Source organism: Agelaius phoeniceus, chromosome 3 (genome assembly GCF_051311805.1).
Source record: "Agelaius phoeniceus isolate bAgePho1 chromosome 3, bAgePho1.hap1, whole genome shotgun sequence".
Classification (NCBI taxonomy): domain Eukaryota; kingdom Metazoa; phylum Chordata; class Aves; order Passeriformes; family Icteridae; genus Agelaius; species Agelaius phoeniceus.
In genome coordinates this window covers 33,215,007-33,231,871 of record NC_135267.1, presented here as the reverse complement: position 1 = coordinate 33,231,871, position 16,865 = coordinate 33,215,007, and the positions used below count along the sequence as shown (strand labels likewise).

At 42.5% G+C, this 16,865-nt stretch overlaps 1 protein-coding gene across 21 annotated transcripts in view; it reads left to right on the top strand.

Annotated features, from left to right (window-relative positions):
• Nucleotides 1-2,221: 2,221 nt before the first annotated feature.
• MYT1L (myelin transcription factor 1 like) overlaps nucleotides 2,222-16,865 on the top strand; it is a 307,867-nt gene continuing 293,223 nt past the window's right edge. For 12 of the 21 annotated variants that reach the window (XM_077175031.1, XM_077175032.1, XM_077175027.1 and 9 more), the window contains exon 1: nucleotides 8,845-8,869. The gene's annotated coding sequence lies outside the window, so the exon portion shown is untranslated. Of the gene's footprint in view, nucleotides 2,464-8,844; nucleotides 8,870-9,083; nucleotides 9,467-16,865 lie in introns of those variants that run through there. The other 9 variants (XM_077175040.1, XM_054629478.2, XM_054629481.2 and 6 more) reach the window with 6 other exon arrangements.

The following is a 16,865-nucleotide window of genomic DNA, read 5'->3' as shown; positions in this document are numbered from 1 at the left end:
GTGCCCCATCAGTTTCTGTGGTAATCTGGGGGAGCCCTCCAGTACCTGCCCGCACCCCGAGCCGAGCTCTCACTCACACACTGCAGCCAGCCCGTGCGGCGAGCCCAGCCTGGTGCTCTTGGAGACAGGGAGATGCAAGGTACCATTTTTTTTTCCAGACTGTAAATGATTCCTTTTCTTTGCTCCACAGAACATCCGATGTGGTGCCCAATCGGCTGAGAAAGCTCCACAGACGTCAGTGTGTGTGTGTATGTGTATGTGTGTGTGTGTGTGTGTGCCTGCACAGCCAACTGCAGCTGGAACCTCCATTAGAGCAGCCCTATTGATTTCTGGTTCACACTGCAGTAACAGGGCTAGAGTGCAGGGCGGGAGGAGAAGAAAGCGGGGTGGGGAGAGGAAATAATCCCAGTGGTTTAAAAACAAGGCTTAACTGAAGGCACATCCGGGTGTATGTGCATATGTATAGCACATACACGCCAGTTTGCAGAGATATGCCACTGCTTGCTTAAAAAAACACCACCAAAAATCCCCAGGCAGAGCAATTCCCAAATCTCATGAAACGACAGTCTTGCCAGGTTTCAGACCCCCCACACACATGGATTGATATTTGCTGCTTTGTCGATGCTGGGTTTGCACACCGGAGCTGCCTGCAAAATATTTCTGTTTTGTTAAAGGACTGCAGGAGATGCGCACTTTAAATGGCTCTTTCTCTACGCACACATTAATCTGCTTGGGGACTGTGGAGGGGGGGGTTAGAGATCCAGCTTGAGTGTGTAAAGCACAGGGCAGAGAGAGCTCCAGGAAGCTGCTCTGCGTTTACTGGCAGTCATTTTCTCGTGATGCATAATGCACAAGGTGCCAATGCAAGCTGAGGTGTAAAAAACAGGGGTGGGGGGTGGTGTGGTGTGTGTGAAAATGGTGTGTCTGGTAGTGGCTGAGCTTTCCTCTTCATCTGAGGTTTCTTTCTCAGCTAATATCTGGGCATAATTTATAGCTGCATGTTAATATGTTTTCTTGGTATTTCAGCACATCTGTGAAGAAAATCCTTGCAAAGCAAGTGTGTCTTTTCACAATCACTGCATGTCAGTCTGGCAGACTCTAGCTGTGAGCAGTATACAGCGAAGGGGGGGAAAGCCCCCAGCACCGTTATCTGTTTAGGGGGTGGGGGAAGGGTCGACGGTAATACCTTTAAAAACCCGAAAGGCGGTAAGCCATTATTAGCAAAAGTTATATTGAGCATGCTTGCCAGACAGGCAGTGCAGCGCAGCTCAGCTCTAGTTCCGCCCAGACATGTGCCTTGCCATTTTCATTTTAATCAGTCTGCTCAGGATGGCTGCTGATTCATTTTGCGGGATGGCCCCCTGGGAGCCAAGGTGAAAGCCTGAGGCGAGCTGCTATTGCATCAATGCAGCACTCCACATCAGACACAGGGAGGGGAGGCAAGGCTTCGGCAGCAGATAGAGTTCAAAATACCAGCCTCACTATTAAAAAAACAAACCAGTACTCCCCTTCAAAAAAAAAAAAAAAAAAAAAAAAACAAACCAACAAAACCAAAAAACCCCAAACAAACAACAAACAACAAAAAAAGCCCCAAACAAAAACCTCTCTGTAGAAGTAATAATATTTTTAAAAAGGAAAAAAGGAGAAAAAGGAAAAAAAGGAGTATATATCCAACACCCCCCTCCCAGAATCATTGAATAAAACACAATTATTGAAGAAAAATCTCTTCTGCTCCTTCCTTCCCCTCTTACCCTGGAAGCTCTGGAGCTACAATTTCTTTCCAGTGTCTTGTTTAAAAAGAAAAAGGATGCTCTCTATTTCTCTATTTACCTGATAACTAGCGGGGGGTGGGATACCTGATTTAGCTGGAGACTTTGATTTGTGGGATTGACAACCTTATTATGCAGTGAGCTTATTATTGATATTATTCTGCTCTCGGTTGCCATGACCACCTTGTGAGAGACATTCAATTTTCTCTCTTCCATCATCATTATCTATGAGGCCATCTGTTGTGGAAAATGAATTCAGCCTCATTTGCATGACTGATAAGCAAATTTTTTTTTATCTATTTAACAGAAGGTCATATGCCGGGGATTTGGAGCTGGTGAAAAAAAAAATGTGGAGGAAAAAAAAAAAGGCATCTCAAGAGGATGAGTGGGAGTGCGTGCATTAGAGGATGTATGTGGAAGTAAAACAGATCCCTCAGGCCTGCTAGCCTATCCTACTGCATTTGTCATTCCTGCCAGGGCGACATTTTTTCCCCCTAAGCTTCTGCACACTAAAGAGAGTGAGAGCTTTTTCCCTGCAGTCTTCTTGAAGCCCCCCTGTTTTTTTTTTAACTCAGTGTTGGTGGGTGTATTTTAATATATATACACATATATTTTTTTTTTTTAATTCCCTGGAACATGGGGTATCTTTTCTGTGTTCAATGAAGAAAAAAGCAGCCTTTTCTGGGTCTCTGTGGTATGCTTCTTACTCCTCATCCTTTCAAAGTTGTAGTAAGCCAGGGTGTTTCTTAACCATGCTGAAATGTCTTGCTTATGTTTAACTTGCAAATGGTTAACAGTGCAGGTGTGGGCTGTGTTTTGTGCAGGGTGGGGGTTGATTCTTGCAGCTAACTGGGAAGATTATTGTGATTTTTGTAGTCATTCTGTAGCTTGTACTTAAATGTCCATTGTTTGCTCTTTTCAAGTTTTTCTGGCATTACTGCTGTGCAGCTGAAATTGTATTGGGCTGTAGAATAGCTGATAAAAAAATCCTAAAGAATATGTTTAGTATATGACTGCATAATGTTGCATGCATTAAGCATGTTGTTGTTTATATAAACTTGCTGCATGTGGACAGTACTTGTTTGATATGGAGAACCCGAGACAGAAGCTTCACAGATTGGAATGCTCAATGACAGCCGAATGCAATTAAATAAAAGAAAGTAAGATACTGTATTTGGCACTAAAATGACTTTTGAAAACAATGGATTTTTACTTTTAAGGGGAACACTTGTATAAGAGTAGCTTTTTTGAAACAACACTATCTTAAATGTTTCATAGCTGTAATACATTTTTTTAAAGAGAAGAAGCTTTGTAAATAAGGAGTGATTAATTCAGTTAACTCTTTGAAAACATCACAGTATATATTTCAATTTTAAAATAGTTATGATAAGTAGTCCATGTACGTTTAGTGAAGATCTGTTAATCCTATTAATTTAGTGCTAAAATGTAGACAAACAGTATAAAGGAAAACAACTTGTGTCAGTAAGAAAGAAACTACCTACTGTTCTATGGAAGAGGTGTTACACAGGTTTGTTTCTTTTAATTGTCACTAACAAAGATTAAACTCAATCGAACAGAAGCATGGCATTTTCTTCTGAGTTCTGACCAATGTGCACAGCCTCATCTAGGCAGAGGAGGTTTTTTTAAACCTTTACTTGTTTTCTGAAGAAGTAATGTGAGGATAAAAGTAGACTTTTTATATGATAAATACTTTGCCTGGCTGATGATACTCCTTTAAAGGTAGAAAAGGAGAAATGCAGTACTCCCTTTCTTGCAAATAAATACTTACGGATTTTATTTGTAATCTATGGGGAATATTTTTTTATATTTCCCACTTGCCATGGAGAAATGGTTACGGGTGCTGGATTTCAGGTGGTGAGAAGTTTCACTTCTATTGAGGGCAGCTAGAGACTAGATCTCTGACTTGTCTACATTAAGTGACTTACCTTAAATTACTTGATTACATTTCCTATTTTTTATGGGTTTATTTTTGTTTGTTTTAGAAGACACTCTGCAACAGACCTAGCATTAATTTGTTATGACAGTCTATTGCTGATAGTTGTTTAAAGGGAAATCTTTTTTCCTATCACTCTGATTTCAGAAAGAGTATCTTCCTTGTACATTTTAAAAAAGGAGTAAGATTTAATGCTTTTTTTTGCATCCGCCATATTTATCATGCCTGTTGGGATCTGTGGTGGAAGTTAGCTCACAGAACTAGTTTCACACTCTGAGCTCAGCCCAGTGCAGCTCTGGCAGCTGCAGGGAGTGGAGGGTGTCTGAAACGGTGCTGGTTTCCTCACTGGACCTCAGTTGGAAGTAATGGCATACTGTGCATTAGCAGACTGTCTTATAGCACACAAAGGTTGAGGTCTCCGTCTTATCCCCACCTCCCCCCTCCACTTGAATTGTCAGCATCTTCCCAAGGCTGGTGAATAAAACTGCTAAAGTTCGGGAAAAGCCTAACAGATAACGCAGTCAATTCCCTTTCCCTGCCCCCCAAAAGTTAATTACCGAGCTTGGTTGGATTCCTCCCCGCCACCCTGACATTTGACTGCTGCTAATTCACTGATTAATCTCATTAATGTGATTATAGCAGGATTTGGAGTTGGCTGCCATTGTTCTGCAGACAGCGCCATTCAGCGCCGGCCCTTGCCGCCCCCCTCGGCGCGTCGGTGCGGTTCCTTCAGCACCGGGAGCTGTCCGGCTCGCCGGGAGCTGTCCGGCTCGCCGGGAGCTGTCCGGCTCACCGGGAGCTGTCTGCGCTCACCGGCCCCGTGCCCTGCGACTGCTCCCGGAGGTAAAGGCAGGAGAGGCTTCATGCTTTCTAATTAGGTGGCAGGAAGATGGCTGTGGTAAAGCGCCAGTCTCTTAATTTAAATGAATTTAAATTCTTCCTCTCTTCCAAGAGCTGTCTTCGTCTGCATTCTGTTTTCTGGGATCGATCCATGGGGCAGTGGAGTTTAAACAGCACTTCTTTGCAGCAGTGCAATTTAACTCACAGAAGGTGAGGGACATTACAGGTGTTGTCATACTTAGCCAGACTTTTTCATCCTAGTAAAAAGTGCTTTGTTGAGCTAAATGTTTTCATTTATCTGTTTGGTTTTTGTTTGTTTTTTTTTTTTTTTTTTTTTTGTGCAAAACTCCCCAGCATACTCCAGCTCGTCACCTCAAAAATTATGTTTGCTCCCACCAACACTATTGTGCCCAGGGTCTTTCCTGCAACTGCTCTGCAAATGCCCATTTTCCAGAGTTTGACAATAGGAAGCATTTTATTGATTTAAAATTGATCTGGAAGATCTTTCTAAGGTCTCCTTATACATATAAATGACTTTTGCAGTCTTCAGTTGCAACACTATTTTATATTCGAGTTCTCAGGTTAGGCAGTTTTAAATCAGACTAGGAAAAACCTTAAAGTCAGTCACTTTATGTAGCACTGGGGCTCTGCCCTATTTGGTATTTTTACTTTTATTATCTAGAAGATACATTGTTATCATTTAATAACAGCAAATTGCACATGCGCAGTAACTTTTTTTTTTTTTAAACCGTCTTCTCTTTCATTTGTATTCTTTATGAGCGTGACCCTGTACTGGAAAAACTGAAGCCACACATTAAACTCTAGTGTGTGAAGGATTTGCCAGGACAAGCAGCGAACTCCTGCAAACCACTAAATTCAAAATACTTTTAAGAGAAAGTGTCCTGCTGAAATAAAGGGGTAATCTGTTAAAGAACACACTACGTTTTAAAGGATTTAAGTGTAGTAAATGTCAGTGAAACCTCTGCAGCCACTACAACCTATGGATAAATAACAATTTATGTTCAAAACTGAGAAATGCACTAAACCCAAAAAAAGACAGTTCCTATTTTCTACTATGACTTTCACATAGGTTCTCAGTCACTGATACTATATTCTTAGGGTTTCCTATTTTTTTTGTTTCCTTTTCTTTTCATTTCTTTTTCACTCAAAATCAAAAGCCCAGTGAGTAAAGTATTGTCTCCTTAACTGCTTTAGAGAACTATATGTTTAAAGGATGTATAAAATAGGATTGCATAGGAACAGGTTTTAACAGTGACAGCCACAATATGCAAGCCAATTAAGGCTGCTCGTTAGCGGGTATATTCTTGTAATACTCCTGTCAAGCTGAAATTGTACTCCCTTATTGACAGTAGTGGGTCTGATGCTTGAATTCTGTTTTCTGTGTTTGTCTAATGTTTCAAGACTCACTAGAAACTGCAACTAGCCAAAAAGTAAAAGAAATTGAAGGTTTTCAAGCATATTTTACCTGAAGTTTGCTAACCTGGCCAACTTAACCTGCAGGAAAAATACTGTGCTCTCATTAACGCTGCTTAAACATGACCTGCATCTCCTTTTCCCCATGGATAATGCACACTGACGAGACACAGGCTGGGGGAGGGAGAATCCAACCCACACCATTAAACCCATACCCTAGTATCTTATGGAGGATAATTAGGCCAATGAATAACGAGTCTCCCAAATTTCTTTCCAGACTGTTTTTTTTTTTTTTTTTGTAAATGCTTCTAATTTATGCAGTGGCCTCCCCCACCCCCCTTAATACTCACCAGTACAAGATTTATGTACATTTTTCCTGATTAGAGAAAATACTCTTTTTGCCTTCAGTAGGAGAAGCAGTGGCTCTTTTCTTTGTGCCACTACAAAGGCTGGACAAGATGATGAGGTTTTTTTTCCCATAGAAATCACCTTCCAAAAGTTTGACCACACCTGCCGTGATACATGTACCACATAGTTGCCTTCATTAGCCTTTTAGATCCTAGCTAGGATCTAACATAAGGAAGCTAGCTCTAACAGAGAGAGACAACTTGATTTTTCAAATGCAAATACCATTATCCAAAGGTTCTGCATGTAAACCTGACGTTAGAAAATGCTGAGATTCATCTGTAGGGGTGTAGATACCCTATACATTTACAGGGGGGCCCTTTAATGCACCACGTGTGCATGTGTGCTTCTCAGGCTACGTTGATTTGTGTGGAAAAAACCCAAACTGACATGCCCTTGCTACGACACAAACATGGTAGATCTCCCTCCCCGCTACGAGGAGGCTTTTCTCCCGGCAGACCGGCTCCCCCCTCCCGCCCCCGCCCTGCGCGGTGCCCTCCGCGCTCCCCGGCCGCACCTGCGGCCCGGCCGCTCCCGAGGGCTCCGCGCCTCGGTCTCGGGGGAGCCCTGCGAGTGCAGGGAGATGTAATCAGAGATGACAGAGAAAAAATAAGGAAAAGAAACCCAAACAAAAACCCCAAACCACGAGCGAGGTGGAGATGGCATGGGGGGGGCGGGGGGGGGCGGGGGAAGAGACACGTAAGTCCCTTTTTTTTCCTTTGCCTTCTGAGGGAAACACTGTGTTTTCCACCAAAAGCGTGGATGTCGTGAGGACTCTGCTATTGTTAGTCCCTGCCCCAGCAGGCTGGCTTTCCCCCTGAATCCCAGTGAAAAACTTCCCCCCACCCCGCTAAGCCTCTCTTCTGCCATCGGAGTGCGGCCGTGGAGCTGCTCTGATGGCTTGGGGTGCGAAGGGCTGGTACGCGGAGCCTCGGCTTCCCTTCCGAGCGCAGTGTGTGCTGCCCGGCAAGGCTGGGTGGGGAGGGAATGGCAGCCTCTACAGTAACCGACATGTCTGCTGTTCACACGTCAGGCAGAGCGGGCTCGGGAGGGATTACCTCCCAGGGCAAGCTTGAGGAGGGTGTTCCTCCTGACTTTTGGGTCAGACCCCCCCGCTTCTGTCGCGGCCAGCAGGGGCTGCCCGCGGTGCCCTGCCAGCCGCGGGGCTGCCCGCACCGAGCACCGCGGAGCAGGGCGAGCCGCGGCAGGGAGGGAGGGAGGGAAGAAGGGAGGGAGGGGTGCGGGGAGGAGGGGGCTGCAGCAGCACAATGGCAACGAGGAGGGCAACGACACCGGCAGGCGCGCGTGTGTGTAGGGAGGGCGTGTGGGCTGTATGCGTGCGCTAGCCAGGGTCCTTCCCGGGCGGAACAGCCTGCCTGCGGGGATGGACGCGCGGGGCGGGCGGGACCCGGCAGGAGGCGCGGCGGTGCCCGGGGCAGGGGCCGGGACACGGCAGGGCTGAGTCCGCGGGGGCGTGCGGAGTCGTGCCAAGGCAGGGGGGAGCCGCCGCCTCCGCGTAAAGATCACAGCCTGTCACGCTGCTACCAAAATGACATTTCGGGGACGGGTTTAAACGAAGCGACTCCCCGCTGTCAAGCCGCTCCCGTCGCAGGGACATCCGGCAGCCTGGGGGCGAGCCCTTTAGGGACGCTGCCCACGGGCGGGTGACCGCCAGGGAAAAGCCTCTGCACAGCCGTGGAAGGCGGTGAGGTGCCTCTTTGCAGTCATTGTCTTTGTGACACGTTTAGTAAAGCGGTCCCTGGCTAAGGGAAGGCAGCGAGAGCCACAGAATCCACGTCAAATGGCTGGGGAAACGCTGCTAAGGGTTTGTACATGCAAAGCTGGCCCTTTATGCATATGAGCCCTGGTTTCTGTTTGGGCTCTTGATCACATAAAGTTGAGCTGCGCAAGTAGCTAATGGTGTAAGGCTGCTAATCTTTTCTTCTGTAAATAGTTAATTTCTTTTGTTTCAAAGGGGAGAAGATGGTGTGAACAGGTAATATAAGCAAAGCTTCAGCAGAATTAACTAGAAACCCTGGTGAGGTACCCCAGCAGAACAAACGATGCTTTCGGTCATTATTTTCTTTAAAATATACATTTAGAAACCTAATTGGGGACTTCTTTTTCTTTTTCTTTTTTTTTTTTTGGGGGGGGGGGGGGGCGGGGGGAGTTCTCTATCGGAGACACCATTTTACGCCAGCACAGAGGCAGGGGAGTATTTTTAGCGGTCTCCCCTCCCGGGCGGCTGCGGCGTTTCGGCGTTCCCCTCCATTGGGTGGAACACAGCGCCGGCGCGGCGCCCCCCGCCGCCGGGGAGCCCGGCCGGGGTGCGCGGCCCCAGCCCTGCCCGCCTCCCGCCGCGCCGCGGGGGCCGGGCCTGCGCGGCCGCGCCGGGCACTGCACCGCGCCGCGGGGCCGGCGGGATGGATGCGCGCCGCGCTGCTTAAAGGATGCGGGCTCAGGCGGGGTAAGTCAGCAATCTGCTACGGATGCTGTTCTGCTGCAGTAATGTGGTCTCTAGGGGAACTAGGGCTTGATGCATGCTACGCTGCCTAGGCTTCCTCCAGCCCGTCGCCTCTCTGCTGCTCTTAAATGGAGGTTACAGCTGATCCATCAGCTACAGAGCTGCACGCATGCCCACCTTCTCAGCCTTCAGTGGTGGAAACTTATTAATTTCTGCCTTCGACTTCAGGCCCGTTGGTTTCCTGTCTGAAAGCATTATTACTTTTGTCCATGTGGCAAAATAATTAGCATACAGATGAGAAGGGATCCTGCCTCTGAGCCTCAGTCGCAGGAGAAGATGTGCAGTGGAAAGTTGATTGGATGAATGGAGAACAAATGGTGGGCGTTCAAAAGCATTAGGAGAGTTTTGTTGTCGTGGAGCAGGTTTGTCAGTTTTCTGGGTGAATCTCGTAAGATGGAAGGCAGGGTGGCTGGTGCTGAGACGACTGCTTGACAGACTGTGGCCTACTTGAAGGTGCACGTTTGGACTGCATGCATAGATAATTCCTTTGGACTACTTTGTTTTGCAATTCTGCGGCTTTCCCTTTCCTGTTCTTTCAAGGTAAATATGTCCTTTTATCACCGTTGTTGCTTGCAGGGCACTTTGCTGTTGTTGACAAAGTGATGGAAAGTTCAACTCTTGGGGCAGTTAACAAAGGAATAGCTTGTACTTCTTCCACCCCAGCTCCACAACACATACTCCTGTGCATAGAGCTGGAGGAGGCTGAGCAGCTCGGGGCCCGATCCTGCTCTCCCTGAAGTCAACGGGGAGTTTGACATTGCTTCCAGTGAGAACAGGATCGAGCTCTCAGTGATTGTTGTTTTAATAATGACTGTTGGAAATGTCAGATTTCTGCTTCCTATTTTCTAGAACAATGTGGGCAGACCTGTAAAATTAGCAACTACTGTTTCAATGAAAGCCCTGCTGTGATTAGTTTTGATTGGTGTGGTATGCATTTTCTTGGTTGAAAGGGAAAAAATGCTTATTTAACACAAACTCGACAGTAATGCTAAAGCCCAAGTTGCAGATTGACAAATTGCTAGTGATTCTCTCAGCTCTATGTATCTCTGCTACATATGTGTCCTTATAAAGGCTTATTTTTTGAGAGGAGAAAAAAGAAAAAAAACAAGCTATCTGTGAATTAGATATTTTTTTGTCACATAATAATACTGAGTCAGACTGGAATCCCACTTCTCGAACAGAGCATCCATTGATGGGCATTTCTTATATAATTCTGATGCTGTGTATAAAATATGGGGTACTTGAACATTTAGTTATGTTTGCTTTTTTTTGTGTAGTCATTTAGGAATATTTTTATTCAATTCTGATGATTTCTAACCTCCTTAAAAATGGTGATTTTCATTTTAACTGACCTAATTTTGAAACTGCATTTAAGGTTGTGGTTAAGTAGAAATTATTATCTGGTAATTGTCTTTACATAGTTCTTGTGACTATTGTAAAACAGTTTAATAGATTATTTGCTGTAATTTGAGTGGTGTGGGGGTTTTGTTACCTTTAAGTATATTGTTGGGGAGAACAACAGCTACAGTTCCAAATGATGTTTAGTTTTTACCTTTCTCTCCCTTTCTTTTTTGTTTTTTAATTGCCATTTCAGTTCAGTGTGATAGTTTATTTTAAAAAAATTCCAAACGAATAAAAGTCTTTGTCATGTCACTCTGCTAACAAAAAAGCCCCCCAAATATTGGAACAAACTGTTAACCCTTGCTGGGCAATTCGCAGGTACCCCATATGATTTATTAAGGTTGATTAAGTTTGGAATGATAAGGTTAAACTTGGTTGCTGTAGTGTTGTCTGATAACTATATATTTATAGTTGTTTGCAATATGACATATTTAAAAACAATTAAGATGGCAACACAACACTTTGAACATTAGAAATACAGAGTGATGCAAGACTATGTAAAAACCAGGATCTTTCTAAGTAACTATATTTTTCTAAAAACTACATTGATTTGTCAAGTGAAACAAAGAGAAGAGTAAATGATTACAATGAGTAAATATAGAATTAGGTATATTTTAATCTGATCTGAATAGTAGATTCAATTTTGTATGTATTTTACAGCTTGAACTTTCTGGAGAGTGAATGTTCTTCCTCCCCATTCCCCCCCCCCTTTCCCCCCCATTTTCACCAACAAGGGCAATAGTTAAATGCTAAACATTTGCAGCGGTTTCTTTGTTTTAGATTCAAATACCCAGTTATATGCCCACATTTTCAAAAAGGGCATCAGTTTTATTATAGTAGTTCTTGGTTCATAGTATGACTTTGTTGTTTTACTCTACAGTCTTGGATGTTACATATTATAAAATTGAGCAACTGTGTGTTTGGAGACAAAGACAATTAAGAAAGAAGAGGAGCTACTTCAGTATAATCAGAGATATATGATTTCTCCAGATTTGTTAAGGACTATTTTTGAGGGTTTCTGTTTTTCTTGTTCTCTTCTATTTTGTTTAATTTTTGTGTTGAAGAGATGAGTAAGATATGCAAAGGAATATTTTGATTATATACACATACATGCTACACATATGCGGCAGACTATTAGCAAGGCATAGAAACTTTGCTATATGAATGGCAGAAAAGAAACTGTTTCGAAAACTGTTCTGTGGTGGTCAGGCTTTTATATGGACTCTAAAAGAATGAAAATATAATTCCCATGCATTAGCATTTCCATGGGAAATGAGCATGGGTTTTTCTAAGTGCATTGCACAAGCACATTTATAAAACAAAGTTGTCTGTGTTAGAATCATTTCTTGATCAACTTTGAGAACAGTCATTGTTTTTTTGAGAGAGTCAGTGGTGGAAAAGTACTTTGATAATAAATAGCTATGCAGCACTGAATATCCTCATGGAAATACTGAGTTTAATATCACTTTGTCTGAGCTTGATAAATGTTTGCATCATGATGATCAACTTTCAGTAAAGATGTGAAGTTCCTGATAGTATAGTACCAGAAAACTTTATGGCTGTGGATTACTTACTGACCTTTTCTTTCTCGTAATAGGAATAATGAGAAATGCTAATGAGATTATCAGTGCTGTTTTAAACAGAAGTGCAGCCAGATTTCTATGGAGTAAAAATGGGTGCAGACCAAATAGCATTGTCTTCTCCACATATCCTAGATTAAAAAGTCACAAGGAGAAAAAAAAATCAAAGCTTTTGTAGCTTGTTGACAAAGATTATCTCTTTAGAATCCTTCACAGTATTTTGCATTGATTAGAATCACTCTGTCTATTTCAGACATAGAAGAAAAAGCAGCAAAATGTAATGAAACTGAAATGAAGGGGAAACATCTTGTGTGGGGAGAGGGAGTTGAATGTGGAGACAGACAAAAATCACAATAGAATTTTTGATCCCTTAAAGGGATCATACTTCTAGTCATGAAAACAGTAAACATTATTATTAGATCAGATTTAAAATCCGATCTCGGATCAGATTTTCAGTGTGTATATACTGGTTCAGCATGTTTGCACTGAAGCTGCAGATGTGGAACACAGTCGCCAAGTAAGGAAGCTGGCCAGCTTGGTGGTGGAAATAACCAGGGCTGCAGGGTGCCCCAGAGAGAACCATCAAATCAGGTCAGTATAGAACTGTCTGGTAGGTTGTAAACAATAGGAAATCAATGTTGTGTCTGCCAGTAGACCCTTTGGTTTGCTGAAACTCCCACCTGCCTAATGCATCTGGGCAGTTGGTTTGAGAAAACAGTTTCCTTCAGGATAAATTTTATCTTTCTTGAAGGTCTATCATAGCCAAATTGATTATAGTTCTGCACCAGGCAAACACATAAACATCTGTAAGGTCACAGATTTCCAACCAAACCAGCACTGGGGTGGGTTATTTTGCGAGGTATTAGAGGTCTGCATTTCTCATGCCTTATGTCTTCTTGGCATTTTTTATCAGGAATTTGGTTACAAAGGGCATAGTATACAACAAATATATGTTCACTTGGTATGGCTTCAGCTGGTTTGCAAGTCCTGTGCCTTGCTTGGTGCAGTAATGAAGTGAATTAGGGCAAAGCAGCAATTTAAGAAAAAATATTTTTATGAGGGGTTTTAAAAAGGCTGCTGTTTTGTTCCTACTTTGCATGATCCTGCTTCTGACCCCAAAGAAAAGAGAGCAGTGAGCTTTGGAACAGGCTTGTAATAGTATTTTATAGGGTGACAGGCCAAACATATTTCTCATGTGGCTCCAGTAAAATCAAAAGAGGACATCTCCTCACTCTCTCAAGATTTTTTTATTAATAATATTGTTTATAGGCAGAACATAATGGAAAGTATAGTTACCATTCAAAAAAGACTTTAGACTGCTCACTGAATGGCTCATTTTTTCCAGGCTTTCTGGTGATGTCGTTTCCCTCATGTCCTGTCCCCCCAAATAGAAATAGTTATACTATTGCAGATGTAATACTGCAATGTTTATATTTCATATCAACAGCTTGCTTTATTTTTCCAAGGGAAATCCCCTTTTTTCCTCCTGTCTCTAGCCAATACTGGAGGATATTACCATGGGAATAAAATTTTTATGCCTAATTTTAGTGTTCCTCTGCCTAATGTAGTGTGAATAAGTACCATGTTACAGCATTTAACCTAGTCCATCTTTGTCACTTTCTGAACAGTTCCTCAGTTCAAATAAAATAGTCAAAATGCAGAAAGAGAAGATCTCCAAAGATCTCCAAGGTTTGTTTTGAGGATAAACTGTAGAGAGTATATGTTCTGGCATTTCTTCAGGGCTGCAGCAGGGCATTCTCTCACATAAGGAATACTACTGAAAGGGGTTTCCCAGGCCTCTTGTGATACTGTAAATCAGTGGCTCATCCTTTTATTTCACATCTCCTACGCCAGGACTGTTGAATTCAGTGTATTAGTTTTCAGCACTGGTGATTTGTTTTGCCATGTTTGAATATGAAACTATCTTTATAACATAGTTAAAACATATATTAGTTATTTGCATACATTGTGGCTGTCATATCCTATGAACAAATACTCAAGATTTTTTAGGGGCTGTCCTGGGGTGACATTATGATGCTTGTATCCCAAATAATCTGTGCTGTTTCTGCTCGATATTAACTTCTGCACCTTTAAGCCTGGATCAGAGAGTGAAGGGGGGAGAGAAGAATGGGCATATTTAGGAAGAACTCATACTGTTATGCCATCGAAAATGATGAGGTTGACTACAGATACTTTCTTTGTATCTTTATAATACTCTTGGTATGTCTAGCACAAATTATTATGAATTCAGAATTATGTTTCAGCAGTGTCTTGGTTATGCTGCATGGTTTGAATTAAAAATCCAGAAAAACAGATTCCTTGGGCTGGGAGTTGACACTAAAAAGTAATGCTTGTGTTTTTTCAGCATGTGCAAGCACAAAGTCCATTCCGGGTCTTGCTAGGAAACACCCAGAGTTTACACAGGTCAAGTTAAAATACCCTCACACATAGAAAAAGATGTCTGTTCCAGCAGTGGTAAGATGCCTGTACAGTTGATACGTTATGTATTTACTAAGAGAAACAGATTTACTGCTCTTCAAGAATTTCACAATCCGCTGTTCCTTTGGCTGTGATCAACCTGCACCCAGTCTCAAACTCCAGTTTTCATCAAACTCCAGATCTTATCACTTCCAATGATGAATAAATGTTTTTCTCAACCTTTTAAAATACTCTGCATGTTTGGATCTACTTGAGCTAAGGGCTTTACTATGTATGGAGTTACTGGACCTCCATATTCCAGGAAAACCGCATACTTCAGTCATCAGGGATAGTGGGCTCAGGCCAGGCTGCAGCATTCTCACAAGAACCAAGGTGGTTTTTGGACATTGCATGTGTAGAGATGGAGAGGTTGTGATGAGAGGAATGAGTAACAATGTCACATCAGGGAAAAAGAATCAAACAGTCAATTAAAAGGAAACTGCTGGTGGAAAAACTGAGGTTCTGTTAGCCAACATACAGAGTTTGGATGCTAAGAAAAATCAGAATTCTGCGACCCTTGGACATATGACCTCAAAAAAGAGAAGGAAAAGAAGGAGAAGTGGATATGGACAACAAGCTTGTTAAGAAGGATTACACAGAGGAGTCAGGAGATATACGTGGAGGGAAGTCATGAACCCAAGGACCAGCTGGAAAGGCAAAGAAGCTCAGGTAAGTTTATTTTTACATGTTACTTCTGCTAGTTTGTTCTGTTTTTTCCCAGCTCTAGGAAAACTTGTTCTTTCTCTTCAGTTCTTTCATTGCTCTCTTAGAGTAGTGTCTGATTACAAAGGGACAGGAGACAAAGAAAATGCCTTTCAAATAGCCAGTTTATTTTAGCACTCCTATATGCACTGTCAATTTTAAGTAAAAACGAAACCAAAAGATAAAATACACCCCACCCAGTATTCATAAATTTGTCCTAAATATAGATAAATATCTGTGGGCATGTAGAATTTCTGTGACTAAATATCAGTTCTTGCATGCAAGGGCAAAAACAATGGCAATGAAACTGACACCTTAGTATGCCATTAAAACAGATGGGAAACAAGACTGTTAAAATTAGACTTGTAATTATATTCCAAAACTGTGTTTTCTGTGAATAAAATGTATACATGTAGTGGAACCTTCATACATGCAGCCCCTTGCTTTCTGAGAGTAAGCCAAATGCAACATTTTTTAAATTTTTTATTTCAGGAAACTGAGCCATTTTGATGTTGGCTCAGAGAAGCTGCTCACTGAATTAAACAATAGCAGCTATCTATTTCCATTCATGGATTTTCAGGTTGATCTTTGCTTGAACATCCCCTTTTATCTTTAGGACACTGTCAGCATTTTTCAGCAAGTATTCTTTAAATGTTGAGAATGAGGAAGGCCTCTTTTACATCTTCTTTTACAGTGTGCTAGTGCCTCACCTTTATCAGCTCCGGAGATGTGCTCATAGCAGAAAGGCTGGTAAAGTGTCTGGGTGAACTCCAGCTGCTCTGAAGAACTTTCTCAGGGTTCTGCCTCTGCCCTTTCTGAACAGATTGCTGTCTGTTCAGTCACTTACTGCCATGTTTCTGCAACTGGTATCTGTGGTAGTCCACCCTCTGTATCCAAGGTCTTGAAAAGGTGCTAAATTTAAAGTAGCCATCAATGACAGACTTTCTGAACTGCCCACTATGAGGCTGATCCCTTTCATATCTTATGAGGAAAAAAAAAAGTGGGAAAAGGATGGAGATTTTTATCTATGACCTGTCCAATCTAACAATGCCTTTTTTGTTTTGTTGTTGCTTATCAGTGACCTTGCCTGAGAAGAAGCAGATGATGTTTAGAAGAAAGAAAAGAAAGAGAAGGTAGATATTTTCTATAGGTCTGTTTGGCCTTTGTGACACAACATGCTGGAGAAAAGGCATACTTGAATAGTTTACCTTGAAGGCTGAGCATCCTGATTTAGCAAATGCAGGCCCTGCAAAGCAGTATGGGATAAAACACCCAGTCATTTCACTGCACTGTGTTTCATAGACAGCTCTGCAAAGCAGGTCTCATCCCATATACCTTGTTCCTTTACCTCCTACCTGCCCAAGAGCCAGCACAGATTGCCACAGTGTTAATTCCAGCCAACTCCAGTGGAAAATAAGGGCATATGACAAGATCGCACATATGTTAATGACTCATGCACCCTGAACTTTTTATTTGTCGTTTTATATGTTATTTGATATAGTTAATAAATTTTTATTTTGCAAAAACTGTGATGGATGTGTTCTGTTTGAAAAACTGACATGGAACATCCTTTTCCTATGCCCATGCTTCTTGCCAAACTCAGTAAAATGTGGTTAACTTGAAATTCAGGTTTTTTTAGCAGTCATAAGTGCAGCTTACTCAAAGAGCAGAACAATCAGATTCAAAGCAGTACTGCCAATAACACATATCAGAGTATGCTTCTGAGGCTTCCAGGAATTGTATTCAGATTGACTCCTATAATTGGTCTTCTGTATTCA